Source organism: Hyla sarda, chromosome 7, assembly GCF_029499605.1.
Source record: "Hyla sarda isolate aHylSar1 chromosome 7, aHylSar1.hap1, whole genome shotgun sequence".
Classification (NCBI taxonomy): domain Eukaryota; kingdom Metazoa; phylum Chordata; class Amphibia; order Anura; family Hylidae; genus Hyla; species Hyla sarda.
Window position 1 is genome coordinate 68732111 of NC_079195.1, and position 13831 is coordinate 68745941.

A 13831-nucleotide genomic window follows, 5' to 3' on the forward strand; every position below is an offset into this window, starting at 1 on the left:
CGTTCTTTTTATACATAGTTTTGATAGGTGTGTTTCTTGGCTCATGCTTGTACCATGGACATAACAAGGAGAGGACAAAAGACATCCTATTCTCCATGAAAATACAGCATTTTTCGCCATCACATATATAGAATATTATGATAGTATTTAGGATAGGCTGATTATTTTATTGAAGTGTACACTGAAAAGTAATAATTATATACGAATGTATTAATGATCAACACATATTGATGTTAGTTTATATCGAAATATGTTAATGGGCCCTTTGGTGTATTCCAATATATATTATATATTATTATTGGCTAGTTAGATATTCTAGGTTCCAATTTAAGTTGACATTGAATAGTGAGATGATGTCAATTCGACTTGCTCATGTATCCTATGACCTTTGAGCGGCATGAATGCGGAACAAGATTAAATAATTGAAAGAGGATTGAATGTGTCATGTCAGACCAATTTATATAAAGGGGGTAAATGTGAACCCCTCATTTAACCCTAGAGGGGACATGGATTTGAGCCTATAGATCCATTTGGCCTCTTCACAAAGAAGCTTCTTGTCTAAATTGCCCCGTCTCGGGCCAAGTTATACTTTCGTCAATCCAAAAAATTGGAGAGTCGACCAATCCCCTCCATGTTGGGACAGAAAATGTCTCGTGAGGGGTGTCTCTGCTCTTGTCCGGATTGTACTTATCTGCTGGGAAATTCTCCTTCTAAGCTGCTGTATAGTTTTTTCCACATAAATCATCGGACATCCACATTGCGCAATGTAAATGACACCTGTCGTCTGGCAGTTTATAAATTCCCTGATTACGTACTTCCGTCCATCAATCGGATTCGTGAATTCTTTTGTTTTCGGAACTAGATGGCAAAATGAGCAATTTCCGCAGGGAAAATATCGAATTAATGCTTGACCTAAGCCATGTATCACTAGGGGCTTCGGAGTAGAGACTCTTGACTAGATGTTCTCTAATGTTTTTCCCCTGTCTGTATGTGACAGATGGATAGGGGGTGATGACCTCCCTTTAATCCATATCAGCCAAGAGTATAGGCCAATATTTTTGCAACATATCCATCACGGGGCAGTTTTTTAGGTCAAAGGTATCAATTATACACCTAACGGTCCTTTTGGACAATGTTGCTAATGTCTTATTGGAAACCAAAAGCTCACTCCTCGGGGTATCTCTTGCTCTAGTGAATGCTCTATGTAGCACTTTCTTCAGATATCCTCTGGCTAGGAAGCTTTGGTATAGGAATTTGCTTTCCTCCAGGAATGCCTCATCTGAGAAGCAATTTCGTCTTGCCCTCAATTATTGCCCTACCGGTATTGCCTTCTTTAGGGCCAATGGATGATGACTTCCCCACTGTAGGAAGCTATTGGTAGAAGTAGGTTCCCTAAAAATCCTCGTCTGGATGCTGCCAATTGGCTCCAAGTAGATTTGTAAATCCAATAAGTTAAGAGTGTGAGTGTGTATCTCATGTGTAAAGTGCATACCTATATCATTGTGATTGAGTGCTGTGACAAATTCCCGAAAGAGGGTGATAGTGCCATCCCAAAATAAAAGAACGTCATTAGAGATGAGCGAACTTTTCAAAAATTCGATTCGGCAGATTCACCGAATTTTCGCGAAAAATGTTCGATCCGAATTTGTTCGCGGCAAATCAATATTAAAAAAGGCTATTTCTAGCCTACGTACAGCCTCTATAGGGGTATAGAACACTTTGCTGTGTCCTAAAACGCATATGGAGTGTGCTAGGGTAGTGAAATAATACTGTTATTCAGAAAAGCATGCAGATTACCGGCATCGCTCTTAGAATCACTGCCGCACAGCAGCACAATGACAGAGCCTGGTGGTGGCATCAGTGTCAGGAGACCATATAGTGACTGAATGACATAGCATGGACATGTTGGCAGCAAGAGGAGACCATTTAGTGGCTGAATGGTACAGCGTGGAGTTGGCTGATGCACTAGTACACTAAACACCAGGGCTTCACAATCCCCCCCAAAAAAACAACACAATATATGAAATTTTTGACAAAGATTTCTCATTGGTACCACCCGCTATCCAAAAATGTCAAATTAACAGACCCAGGCCCCACCACTGCGGCATCAGTAACCCATATATTGCCTGAAGGACACAGCCTGGAGTTGGCTGATGCACCAGTACACACCCGGGCTTCACAATCCCCCCTCCAAAAACAACACAATGAGAAATTTTTGTCAAAGATTTCTCATTGGTAGCACCCACTATCCAAAAATTTGAAATTTCCAGAACCAGGCCCCACCGCTGCGGCATCAGTAACAAATATATTGTCTGCATGACACAGCCTGGAGTTGGCTGATGCAAGAGTACACACCAGGGCTTCACAATCCCCCCCAAAAAAACAACACAATATATGACATTTTTGACAAAGATTTCTCATTGGTAGCACCCGCTATCCAAAAATGAGAAATTTCCAGACCCAGGCCCCACCTCTGCGGCATCAGGAACCCATATATTGCCTGAAGGACACAGCCTGGAGTTGGCTGATGCACCAGTACACACCCGGGCTTCACAATCCCCTCCAAAAAACAACAACATTTTAGAAATTTTTTCAAGAAATACCTTTGTGTAAGAACAAGCGCATATCCAACAGTTCACAAGACTCTATAATGCAGGACAGTGGACCACCCGAAGACATTCTTCTCAAAAAAAATAAAACAAACAATGTTTGAATTTTTTTTACAAAAACGAATTCAATATGTGTGTAAGCGCATCTGTCTCCAAAAGATCAGATCACCAAAGGACTTTTTTCGCCCAAAATGATGAAGCAGAGTTAATCCCTGTCCGTTTTTTTTTTTCATTAAAAAATCACACGCAACAAGCGTTCCGTTGTGTAACGGATAGCATTCTGCAAAATTCAATTTTACTACTGATAAAATCACCAGTAAATTTAACAATAACACTACCCAAGAGTGTTTAATTACCCCATATTTTGCACCAGGAGAAGTCAGGAGTAGGCCTCAGCAGTACCCAAGAGGCTTTAATAACCCCTTACCTTGCCCGATCAATTGCGAGATCGAGCCATAACAGGTGTGTTATGCCATCAGATGTCCGGGGCTGCAGGCGCTCCACTGAACGGATTAGCGTGTCTCTATCTTTCAAGGACAGGTGCATGTTGCACGCTGAAACCAGTTCGTGATAGGGATCTGGGATTGCAATTATTTAACCTTAAAACGAGTAATTACCAGTAAGTGAGGGTCATAAGCTGGCGTTGATTAAGTCCCTGCCCTTTGTACACACCGCCCTTCGCTATAAGCGATTGGATTAGTTAGTGAGTTGGTTAGTGAGGTCCTCGGATTGGCCCAGGCGGGGTGGGAGAAGGCCCTGGCAGAGCTCCGAGAATTTAATGATCATTGTTGAAATTTGCATTAAGCATGTATTTAGCTACTGCTAAACATCCAAAAATTTAAGGCCCAAGGCCAGAGGCACCAGGGAGGCAAGTAGTCCCTGAAAGACTGTCACGATTCGGCTTCCAGGTAGTGGATCCTCTGTGTCAGCGAGGGATTGGCGTGGACCGTGCTAGTGGACCGGTTCTAAGAGGCTACTGGTTTTCACCAGAGCCCGCCGCAAAGCGGGATGGTCTTGCTGCGGCAGTAGCAACCAGGTCGTATCCACTAGCAACGGCTCTACCTCGCTGACTGCTGAGAAGGCGTGGGACAGAAGGACTAGGCAGAGGCAAGGTCAGACGTAGCAGAAGGTCGGGGGCAGGCGGCAAGGTTCGTAGTCAAGATGGGTAGCAGAAGTTCAGGTACACAGGCTTTGGACACACTAAACGCTTTCACTGGCACAAGGCAACAAGATCCGGCAAGGGAGTGCATGGGAGGAGGTCAGATATAGTCAGGGACCAGGTGGAAGCTAATTAAGCTAATTGGGCCAGGCACCAATCATTGGTGCACTGGCCCTTTAAGTCTCAGAGAGCTGGCGCGCGCGCCCTAGAGAGCGGAGCCGCGCGCGCCAGCACATGACAGCAGGGGACCGGGACGGGTAAGTGACCTGGGATGCGATTCGCGAGCGGGCGCGTCCCGCTGTGCGAATCGCATCCCCAACGGCCAAGATAGTGCAGCGCTCCCGGTCAGCGGGACCGACCGGGGCGCTGCAGGGAGAAAGACGCCGTGAGCGCTCCGGGGAGGAGCGGGGACCCGGAGCGCTAGGCGTAACAGTACCCCCCCCCTTAGGTCTCCCCTTCTCTTTGTCCGGTAACTGCCTCCCCTGGGATGAGGACACCGGGAAAGAATGGAGGGTTTCCTCAACGGCAGGCAGTACAGCAGGAGTGGGAATGGGGAGGGAGGGCAGAGGGCGAGGCCTGGCACGGGGCAGTGTGACACCAGGACGGGGGCCATGGGGAGGCACAGAGGCTTGCCTGACGGGACTGGGAGGGGGGGAAAGGCACTTCCTGTGGCAGGCAGAGTCCCAGTTCTTGATCTCCCCGGTGGTCCAATCAAGGGTGGGGGAATGAAGCCGGAGCCATGGCAGACCGAGGAGGACCTCAGAGGTACAGCCGGGGAGAACGAAGAGCTCAATTCTCTCGAGGTGGGGTCCAATAGACATCAGGAGGGGTTCTGTGCGGTAACGCACGGTGCAGTCCAATCTGGCTCCGTTGACCGCGGAAATGTAGAGCGGCTTGACGAGACGGGTCACCGGGATGCTGAATTTATTAACAAACGACTCCAAAATAAAATTTCCAGAGGCACCAGAGTCCAAGCAGGCCACGGCTGAGAGGGAGGAGTTGGCTGTAGAAGAAATCCGCACGGGCACCGTGAGACGTGGAGAAGAAGACTTAGAACCAAAAGATGCAACACCCACGTGAGCTGGGTGCGTGCGTGCGTTTCCCAGGCGTGGAGGACGGATAGGGCAATCCACCAAGAAATGCTCAGTACTGGCACAGTACAGACAGAGATTTTCTTCTCTACGGCGATTCCTCTCTTCCTGGGTCAGGCGAGACCGATCCACTTGCATGGCCTCCTCGGCGGGAGGCCCAGGCGAAGACTGCAAAGGATGCTGTGGGAGAGGTGCCCAGAGATCTAAGTCTTTTTCCTGGCGGTGCTCTTGGTGTCGCTCAGAAAAACGCATGTCAATGCGGGTAGCCAAATGGATGAGTTCTTGGAGGTTGGCAGGAATCTCTCGTGCGGCCAGCACATCCTTGATGCGACTGGATAGGCCTTTTTTAAAGGTCGCGCAGAGAGCCTCATTATTCCAGGATAGTTCAGAAGCAAGAGTACGGAATTGTATGGCGTACTCGCCAACGGAAGAATTACCCTGGACCAGGTTCAGCAGGGCAGTCTCGGCAGAAGAGGCTCGGGCAGGTTCCTCGAAGACACTTCGGACTTCAGCGAAGAAAGACTGGACTGTGGCTGTGGCAGGATCATTGCGGTCCCAGAGCGGTGTGGCCCAAGACAAGGCCTTTCCTGAAAGAAGGCTTACTACGAACGCCACCTTAGACCGTTCTGTAGGAAACAAGTCCGACAACATCTCCATATGCAGGGAACACTGAGACAAAAATCCACGGCAGAGTCTAGAGTCCCCATCAAATTTGTCCGGCAGGGACAAGCGTAGGTTAGGAGCGGCCACTCGCTGCGGAGGAGGTGCAGGAGCTGGTGGAGGAGATGGTTGCTGCTGTAGCAGAGGCAGAAGTTGCTGTAACATGGCGGTCAACTGCGACAGCTGCTGTCCTTGTTGGGCAATCTGCTGCGATTGCTGAGCGACCACCGTGGGAAGATCAGCGAGAGTTGGCAGCGGCACCTCAGCGGGATCCATGGCCGGATCTACTGTCACGATTCGGCTTCCAGGTAGTGGATCCTCTGTGTCAGCGAGGGATTGGCGTGGACCGTGCTAGTGGACCGGTTCTAAGAGGCTACTGGTTTTCACCAGAGCCCGCCGCAAAGCGGGATGGTCTTGCTGCGGCAGTAGCAACCAGGTCGTATCCACTAGCAACGGCTCTACCTCGCTGACTGCTGAGAAGGCGTGGGACAGAAGGACTAGGCAGAGGCAAGGTCAGACGTAGCAGAAGGTCGGGGGCAGGCGGCAAGGTTCGTAGTCAAGATGGGTAGCAGAAGTTCAGGTACACAGGCTTTGGACACACTAAACGCTTTCACTGGCACAAGGCAACAAGATCCGGCAAGGGAGTGCATGGGAGGAGGTCAGATATAGTCAGGGACCAGGTGGAAGCTAATTAAGCTAATTGGGCCAGGCACCAATCATTGGTGCACTGGCCCTTTAAGTCTCAGAGAGCTGGCGCGCGCGCGCCCTAGAGAGCGGAGCCGCGCGCGCCAGCACATGACAGCAGGGGACCGGGACGGGTAAGTGACCTGGGATGCGATTCGCGAGCGGGCGCGTCCCGCTGTGCGAATCGCATCCCCAACGGCCAAGATAGTGCAGCGCTCCCGGTCAGCGGGACCGACCGGGGCGCTGCAGGGAGAAAGACGCCGTGAGCGCTCCGGGGAGGAGCGGGGACCCGGAGCGCTAGGCGTAACAAAGACACAGAATGAGTCTGGAGCATGCATTTGCAGTACCCAAGAGGTTTTCATAACCCCTTACATTTAAAGATCAATGTTTACATTTGCATTAAGCATGTATTTAGCTACTGCTAAACTTCAAAAAATTATAGGCCCAAGGCCAGAAGCATCAGTTTTCCCCATATTAGGAGCATAGTTGTCCCCCAGATTAGGCAGCATATATGTCCCCCAGATTAGGAGCATACTTGTCCCCCAGAGTAGGCAGCATAGATGTCCCCCAGATTAGGAGCATACTTGTCCCCCAGATTAGGCATCATAGATGTCCCCCAGATTCGGAGCATAGTTGTCCCCCAGATTAGGCAGCATAGATGTCCCCCAGATTAGGAGCATACTTGTCACCCAGATTAGGCAGCATAAATGTCCCCCAGATTAGGCAGCATAAATGTCCCCCAGATTAGAAGCATACTTGTCCCCCAGAGTAGGCAGCATAGATGTCCCCCAGATTAGGAGCATACTTGTCCCCCAGATTAGGCAGCATAGATGTCCCCCAGATTAGGAGCATAGTTGTCCCCCAGGTTAGGCAGCATAGATGTCCCCCAGATTAGGAGCATACTTGTCACCCAGATTAGGCAGCATAGATGTACCCCAGATTAGACAGCATAGATGTCCCCCAGATTAGGAGCATACTTGTCCCCCAGAGTAGGCAGCATAGATGTCCCCCAGATTAGGAGCATAGTTGTCGCCCAGATTAGGCAGCATAGCTGTCACCCAGATTAGGCAGCATAGATTAGGGATCGACCGATATCGTTTTTTAGGGCCGATACCGATAATCGGTGGAAGTTAGGGCCGATAGCCGATAACTTATACCGATATTCCGGTATAAGTTATCGGCTATTTATACCCCCGCGACACCGCTGCAGATCATTGATTTAAAGCGGGCGCTTTAAATCAACGCACTGCAGTGGCTTTTGTGGTGCCATAGGCCGCCGCCGCCACCTGCTTTTCTCCCCCTACCTGTCAGGGTGGTCCGGGCCATCCATCCTTCCTGTAGTGTCCGGCGGCATTCCGGGTGGAGGGTGAACCGGTCCGGGCTGTCCTTCTTCTCCGGGGGTCCTCTTCTCCACTCCGGGCAGGCTCCAGCCTAGTAATGCAGCATAGACGCTGATGCGCAGTGACGCACCTGACGTCACGGCGTAGCGGCGTCTATGCAGCGTACTAGGCCGGAGCCTGCCCGGAGTGGAGTAGAGGACCCCCGGAGTAGGACAGCCCGGACCGGTTCACCCTCCACCCGTAATGCCGCCGGACACTACAGGAAGGATGGATGGCCCGGACCACCCCCATTACGGGTAAGTTAAATTTTTTTATTGACTCGGAGGGTGGGGGATGGGCCCGACCGGTATAGCGGTATGGGAAAAAATCCATACCGTGGGAGAAAAAAAAAACGGTATCCGGTTCATACCGATATACCGCCCAGCACTACTGTGGGGGGTGCGACGCGGTGCGATGGACCGGGGGGGCAGTCGCGGTGCGCCGGTTCGGGGGGGGGGGCGGTCACGTTGTGGTGGGGGGCGGTGCGGGGGGCGGGGCATTATTGTCTTATCGGCAAGGTAATTGCCGATACCGATAATGCCCAAAATCGTGATTATTAACCAATGATATCAGCCATACCGATAATCGGTCGATCCCTAGCATAGATGTCCACCAGATTAAGAGTTTAGTTGTCCCCCAGATTAGGAGCACAGTTGTCACACAGATTAGGCAGCATAGGTGTCCCCCAGATTAGGCAGCATAGATGTCCCCCAGAGTAGGAGCATACTTGTCCCCCAGAGTAGGCAGCATAGATGTCCCCCAGATTAGGAGCATACTTGTCCCCCAGATTAGGCATCATAGATGTCAAAAGATTAGGAGCATAGTTGTCCCCCAGATTAGGAGCATAGTTGTCCCCCAGATTAGGAGCATAGTTGTCCCCCAGATTAGGCAGCATAGATGTCACCCAGATTAGGCAGCATAGATGTCCCCCAGATCAGGCAGCATAGATGTCCCCCAGATTAGGAGCATAGTTGTCCCCCAGATTAGGCAGCATAGTTGTCCCCCAATCAGCGCAGGCCGGTCAGAGCCAATCAAAGGGCCATATGTGGCAAGCGGGCCGTACAATGCCCAGGTCTGCCCCAGAGAGTTTCATAACCAACCACAATAGAGAAAATTTTGTTGTAGGAGCATGGTCAATCTACTCAGACCCATCTGTCATTGGTGGCTGGAAATCCTGGCTGATCCGTCCCTGATTCATCTTGACAAACGTCAGTCTCTCCACATTTTTAGTGGACAGACGAGTTCGCCTTGGGGTGACTATGGTCCTGGCCGCACTAAACACACGCTCTGATGGCACACTACTGGCCGGGTAGGACAGCTTTTCCAGGGCAAACTCCGCTAGTTGCGGAAATAAATCGAGTTTGGCTGCCCAGAAGTCCGACGGAACTTCAACGGTTGTTGGCAGGGTCATGTCGAGGTAAGCCACCACCTGCTGGTTCAGGTCCTGCTCCATGTCCACCTGCTGCTGATGAGTAGCTTCACTATGCGGCTGAAGGAAGCTACTCATCAGCGACTGTAGACTCAGGCTGATGCTGATTGAGCCGGTACTGCTCCTGCCACCCCTCCCCTCCCCAGCAGCCGTGGCAGTGGAAGGTGAGCGCAGAGGGCCCCCCGAGTCAGACCTGCGAGTGGATGGACCATGTGGCCGATAGGCATCGGCCAACCGACTACGTAGAAGTTCCCTGAAGTAGGTCAGTTTGTCTTCTCTCTCAGTTGGTGTAAAAAAGGCCCCCATTCTGGGCCGGTAGCGAGGGTCTAATAAGGTGGAGATCCAGAAGTCATCGCTCTGACGAATTTTGACAATTTGGGGGTCACTACGCAAGCAACTCAGCATGCATCGTGCCATTTGTGACAGTGACTCGCTGGGACTACCTGCCTCCATCTCCACTGCATACTGCCACGGTGTGTCTGGGTCCTCTGTCTCGCCACCCTCGTAATAACCCTCCAGCTCCTCTGGCTGCTCCTGCTCCTCCTCTCCTGTCCAATGACCAGAAAACCGTCCATCTCATCCACCGTAAACTGTGCTCCGCTCTGCCCCTCATCATTCTCCTCAAGTTCATCCCCCACAGGACTCATGTAGTCTTCTGATGTAGGCGCAACGTCTCCATTGCCGTGACCAGCCATGTTTTCAATCATTTTTTGGAGTAATTGTAGGAGTGAAATTACGTCGTTCATGGTGTAATTCGAGCGACTAACAAAAAATGTGGCTTACTCAAAGGGCCTCAGCAAACGGCAGGTGTCACGTATGAGCTGCCACTCGTTCAAATTGAAGTTACACAGGGGAGTATTCGTATCTGCTTTTATCATCAAAAAATCCGTGATGGCTTTTCTTTGTTCGTATAGTCTGTCCAACATATGGAGGGTGGAATTCCAACGTGTGGCAACATCACAAATGAGACTATGGTGTGGGATACCGTTCTGACGCTGCAGCTCAAGTAAAGTGTGCTTGGTGGTGTACGAGTGGCTGAAGTGCATGCACAGTTTCCTTGCCATTGTCAGGACGTCTTGCAAATGGGGTGAAGACTTGATGAACTTCTTGACAACCAGATTCAACACGTGTGCCATGCAGAGCGAATGGTTCACACTTCCTTGTCGCAGCGCGGCCACAATGTTCTTCCCATTGTCGGTCACCATGGTTCCCATTTCCAGATTTCGTCGAGTAAGCCATACTCGGATTTCTTCCCTAATGAACTTTAGCAGTTCCTCCCCTGTGAGACTCCGTCCGCCAAGACAAACCATGTGAAGGACGGCTTGACACCGCTGTGCCCTACACACGTGGTACGATGAAGGGCCACCGAGATTTGGACATGCAGTGGAGGCCGAGGACACGGGGGAGGAGGAGGAAGAGGCGCACACTGTAAAAGGACCAACTGCCTGGGAGCGAAAGCGTGGAGGAGGAGGCGGTGTGACCTGTCCAAGTTGCTGTTGTGGCTGTGCAGGAACAACATTTACCCAGTGGGCCGTAAAAGACATGTATTGTCCCTGGCCGTAGTTACAGCTCCACACGTAGGCGCTGCCGTGCACTTTTGAACACACCGACAGGCTCAAGGACTGGCCCACCTTATCTTGTACAAACTTATGCAGGGCTGGTACTGCCTTCTTCGCAAAGAAATGACGGCTTGGGACTCTCCACCTTGGCTCGGCACAAGCCATCAATTCCCTGAAAGCTGCAGAGTCCACCAGTTGGAAAGGGAGGGACTGCAACACCAGCAACTTGGACAGGAGCACATTCAACTTCTGCGCCGTTGGATGAGTGGGCGCATACTGTTGTCGCTTGGACATGGCTTCGCCGATCGATTGTTGGCGGAATGGCTGACTACGAGCGGAAGAAGCAGGAGCGCAAGAAGGAGGGTTTGACACAATGCTCCCTTCGGCTGAGGTGGTGAAGCCTTGGCTGGATGACGGAGGGAGGGGATGGCCATTGGGTGATGCGGCAGGCTGGACCACTACCTCGGAGTCACGGTTATCCCAGGTCGCTTTATGGTGGCGAATCATGTGTTGATGCAGGGCTGTGGTGCCGAGATTGGGACCCTGGCCACGCTTCACTTTCTGCCGACAGATTTTGCATGTGACTACGCTAAGGTCCTCTGGATTCTTTATGAAGAACAACCACACCGCAGAGTAGCTGATTTTCCCACCAGCAGTTCGCACTATTTCACTACTATTGGCGCCGTCTCCAGGAACCCCTGTTGCACTGCCTCCCTGAATGGTAGCTTGCCGCAAAGCAGGTGGTCTCCCCCTGGCATGTTTGGCTCCTGAATTTCCACTACTGCCACCACCACGCTGATTGCCAACCGTGCTACCACCTTGCTGCCTCATAGACAAAGAGCAAATCTCTTCTCCTGATGATGATGAAGCCCCGGCTTCTGCACCCGGCTCCCAATTGCGATCGGCTTCATCATCATCAAAAGATGTGTGCACATCACTGATGTCCTCCTCGTGTTCCACAACACTGTCTGCCTCAGGACCCTGAACAATTGAAACACCGCCTCCCACATCACTCTCCACATCAATACTTGCCCGCCTTGGGGAGCAAGGGACGCATGTCTCCTCACATTCTTGGCTGCCCATTAGATGCTGACTGTCCTATATTACATCGTCCTCACTAAATAGTGGAGCTGAACCCAAAGCATGAGATACTTCTTTGGGAGAGGGAACAGCATAGGACAAAGGCAATGGGATTATGGGGACTGCTCCCGGGCCATGCCAACTGAGGGTTGTGTCTGAGGAACCCACCGACTCTTGACTGGGGTTGTCAGATGTCGCTTGTGATGATGGGGATGAGTGTGCAAACCAATTGACGAGGAGAGATGGGTCAACAACAGGACCGCTGGGTGTTAACGGGAGCTCAGGCCTATTGCTGCGACTCCTGCTGCCACTCACCCCAAGTCTGCAGCCAACTCTGCCTGATGTATATAGGCCTCTGCCCCTTCTCTGTGCACGTCCTGGCAATTCCCTGCCTGACATACTTAGTGCGTTTATGAGGGTATAGAACAGCAGCAGGCGATTACTTACGGCTGTCCTTTCAAAGTATATAGGCCCTAGACAGAATAACAGTTGCTAAATAGTACACTCCTTTGTTGTATGTATGCCCTTTGCAATGATGAGCACACTGGTATGCGTATTTCTACGCAGAAAAAACACTTTTTTTTTTTTTATTACATCAGCAGGTGTATACTAATGTGTGGAATAGCACTGAATTTAGCACAGAGACAGAATAACAGGTAGTAAATAGTACATTACTTGGTTGTATGTATGCCCTTTGCAATGATGAGCGCACTGTTAAGCGTATTTATACGCAGAAAAAAACTTTTTTTGTTGTTGTATACACCAGGCGGTGTGTACTAATGTGTGGAATAGCACTGAACTTAGCACCGAGACAGAAATACAGGTACTAAATAGTACACTACTTGGTTGTATGTATGCCCTTTGCAATGATGAGCGTACTGTTAAGCGTATTTGTACGCAGGAAAAAAAAAAATTCTTTAATACACCGGCAGGTGTATAACGTGTGGTATAACACTGAATTTAGCACAGAGACCGAAAAAAAGGTAGTATAGTTACATAGTTACATAGTTAGTATGGCTTGAAAAAAGACATACGTCCATCAAGTCCAACCAGGGAATTGAAGGGAAGGGTGTAAGGGGATAAGGGAAAGGGATGTAGTTTTATAATTCTACATAAGCATTAATGTTATTTTGTTCCAGGAATGTATCTAACCCTGTTTTAAAGCTGTTAATTGTTCCTGCTGAGACCAGTTCCTGAGGTAGAACGTTCCATAAATTCACAGTCCTCATGGTAAAGAAGGCGTGTCGCCCCTTTAGACTAAACCTTTTCTTCTCCAGACGGAGGGAGTGCCCCCTCGTCCTTTGGGGGGGGTTTAACCTGGAACAGTTTTTCTCCATATTTTTTGTATGGGCCATTTATATACTTATATACGTTTATCATATCCCCCCTTAAACGTCTCTTCTCAAGACTAAACAATTGTAACTCCTTTAATCGCTCCTCATAGCTAAGATGTTCCATGCCCCATATTAGTTTAGTCGCGCGTCTCTGCACCCTTTCCAACTCCGCAGTGTCCCTTTTATGAACAGGCGACCAAAACTGAACAGCATATTCCACGTAAGGCCTTACCAATGCTTTATAAAGGGGGACTATTATGTCCCTGTCCCTCGAGTCCATGCCTCTTTTATACATGACAATATCCTGCCGGCTTTGGAAGCAGCAGCCTGACATTGCAATTGCAATGCTATTCTGTAGTCTGTGATCTACAAGTACACCCAGATCCTTCTCTACCAGTGACTCTGCCAGTTTAATCCCCCCTAAGACATACGATGCATGCATGTTCTTAGTACCCAGATGCATAACTTTACATTTATCCACATTGAACCTCATTTGCCAAGTGGATGCCCAGACACTTAGTCTATCCAAGTCATCTTGTAACTTATGCACATCCTCTATAGACTGTACCGTGCTACAAAGCTTTGTGTCATCTGCAAAGATAGAAACAGAGCTGTTAATACCATTCTCTATATCATTGATAAATAAATTAAACAGCAGCGGGCCCAGTACTGAACCTTGGGGTACACCCCTAATAACCGGGGACCAATCAGAGTACGAATCATTGACCACCACTCTCTGGGTACGATCCATGAGCCAGTGTTCAATCCAGTTACAAACTAAAGTTTCCAAGCCCAAGGACCTTAACTTACCTGTCAGACGTCTGTGAGGGACAGTATCAAACGCTTT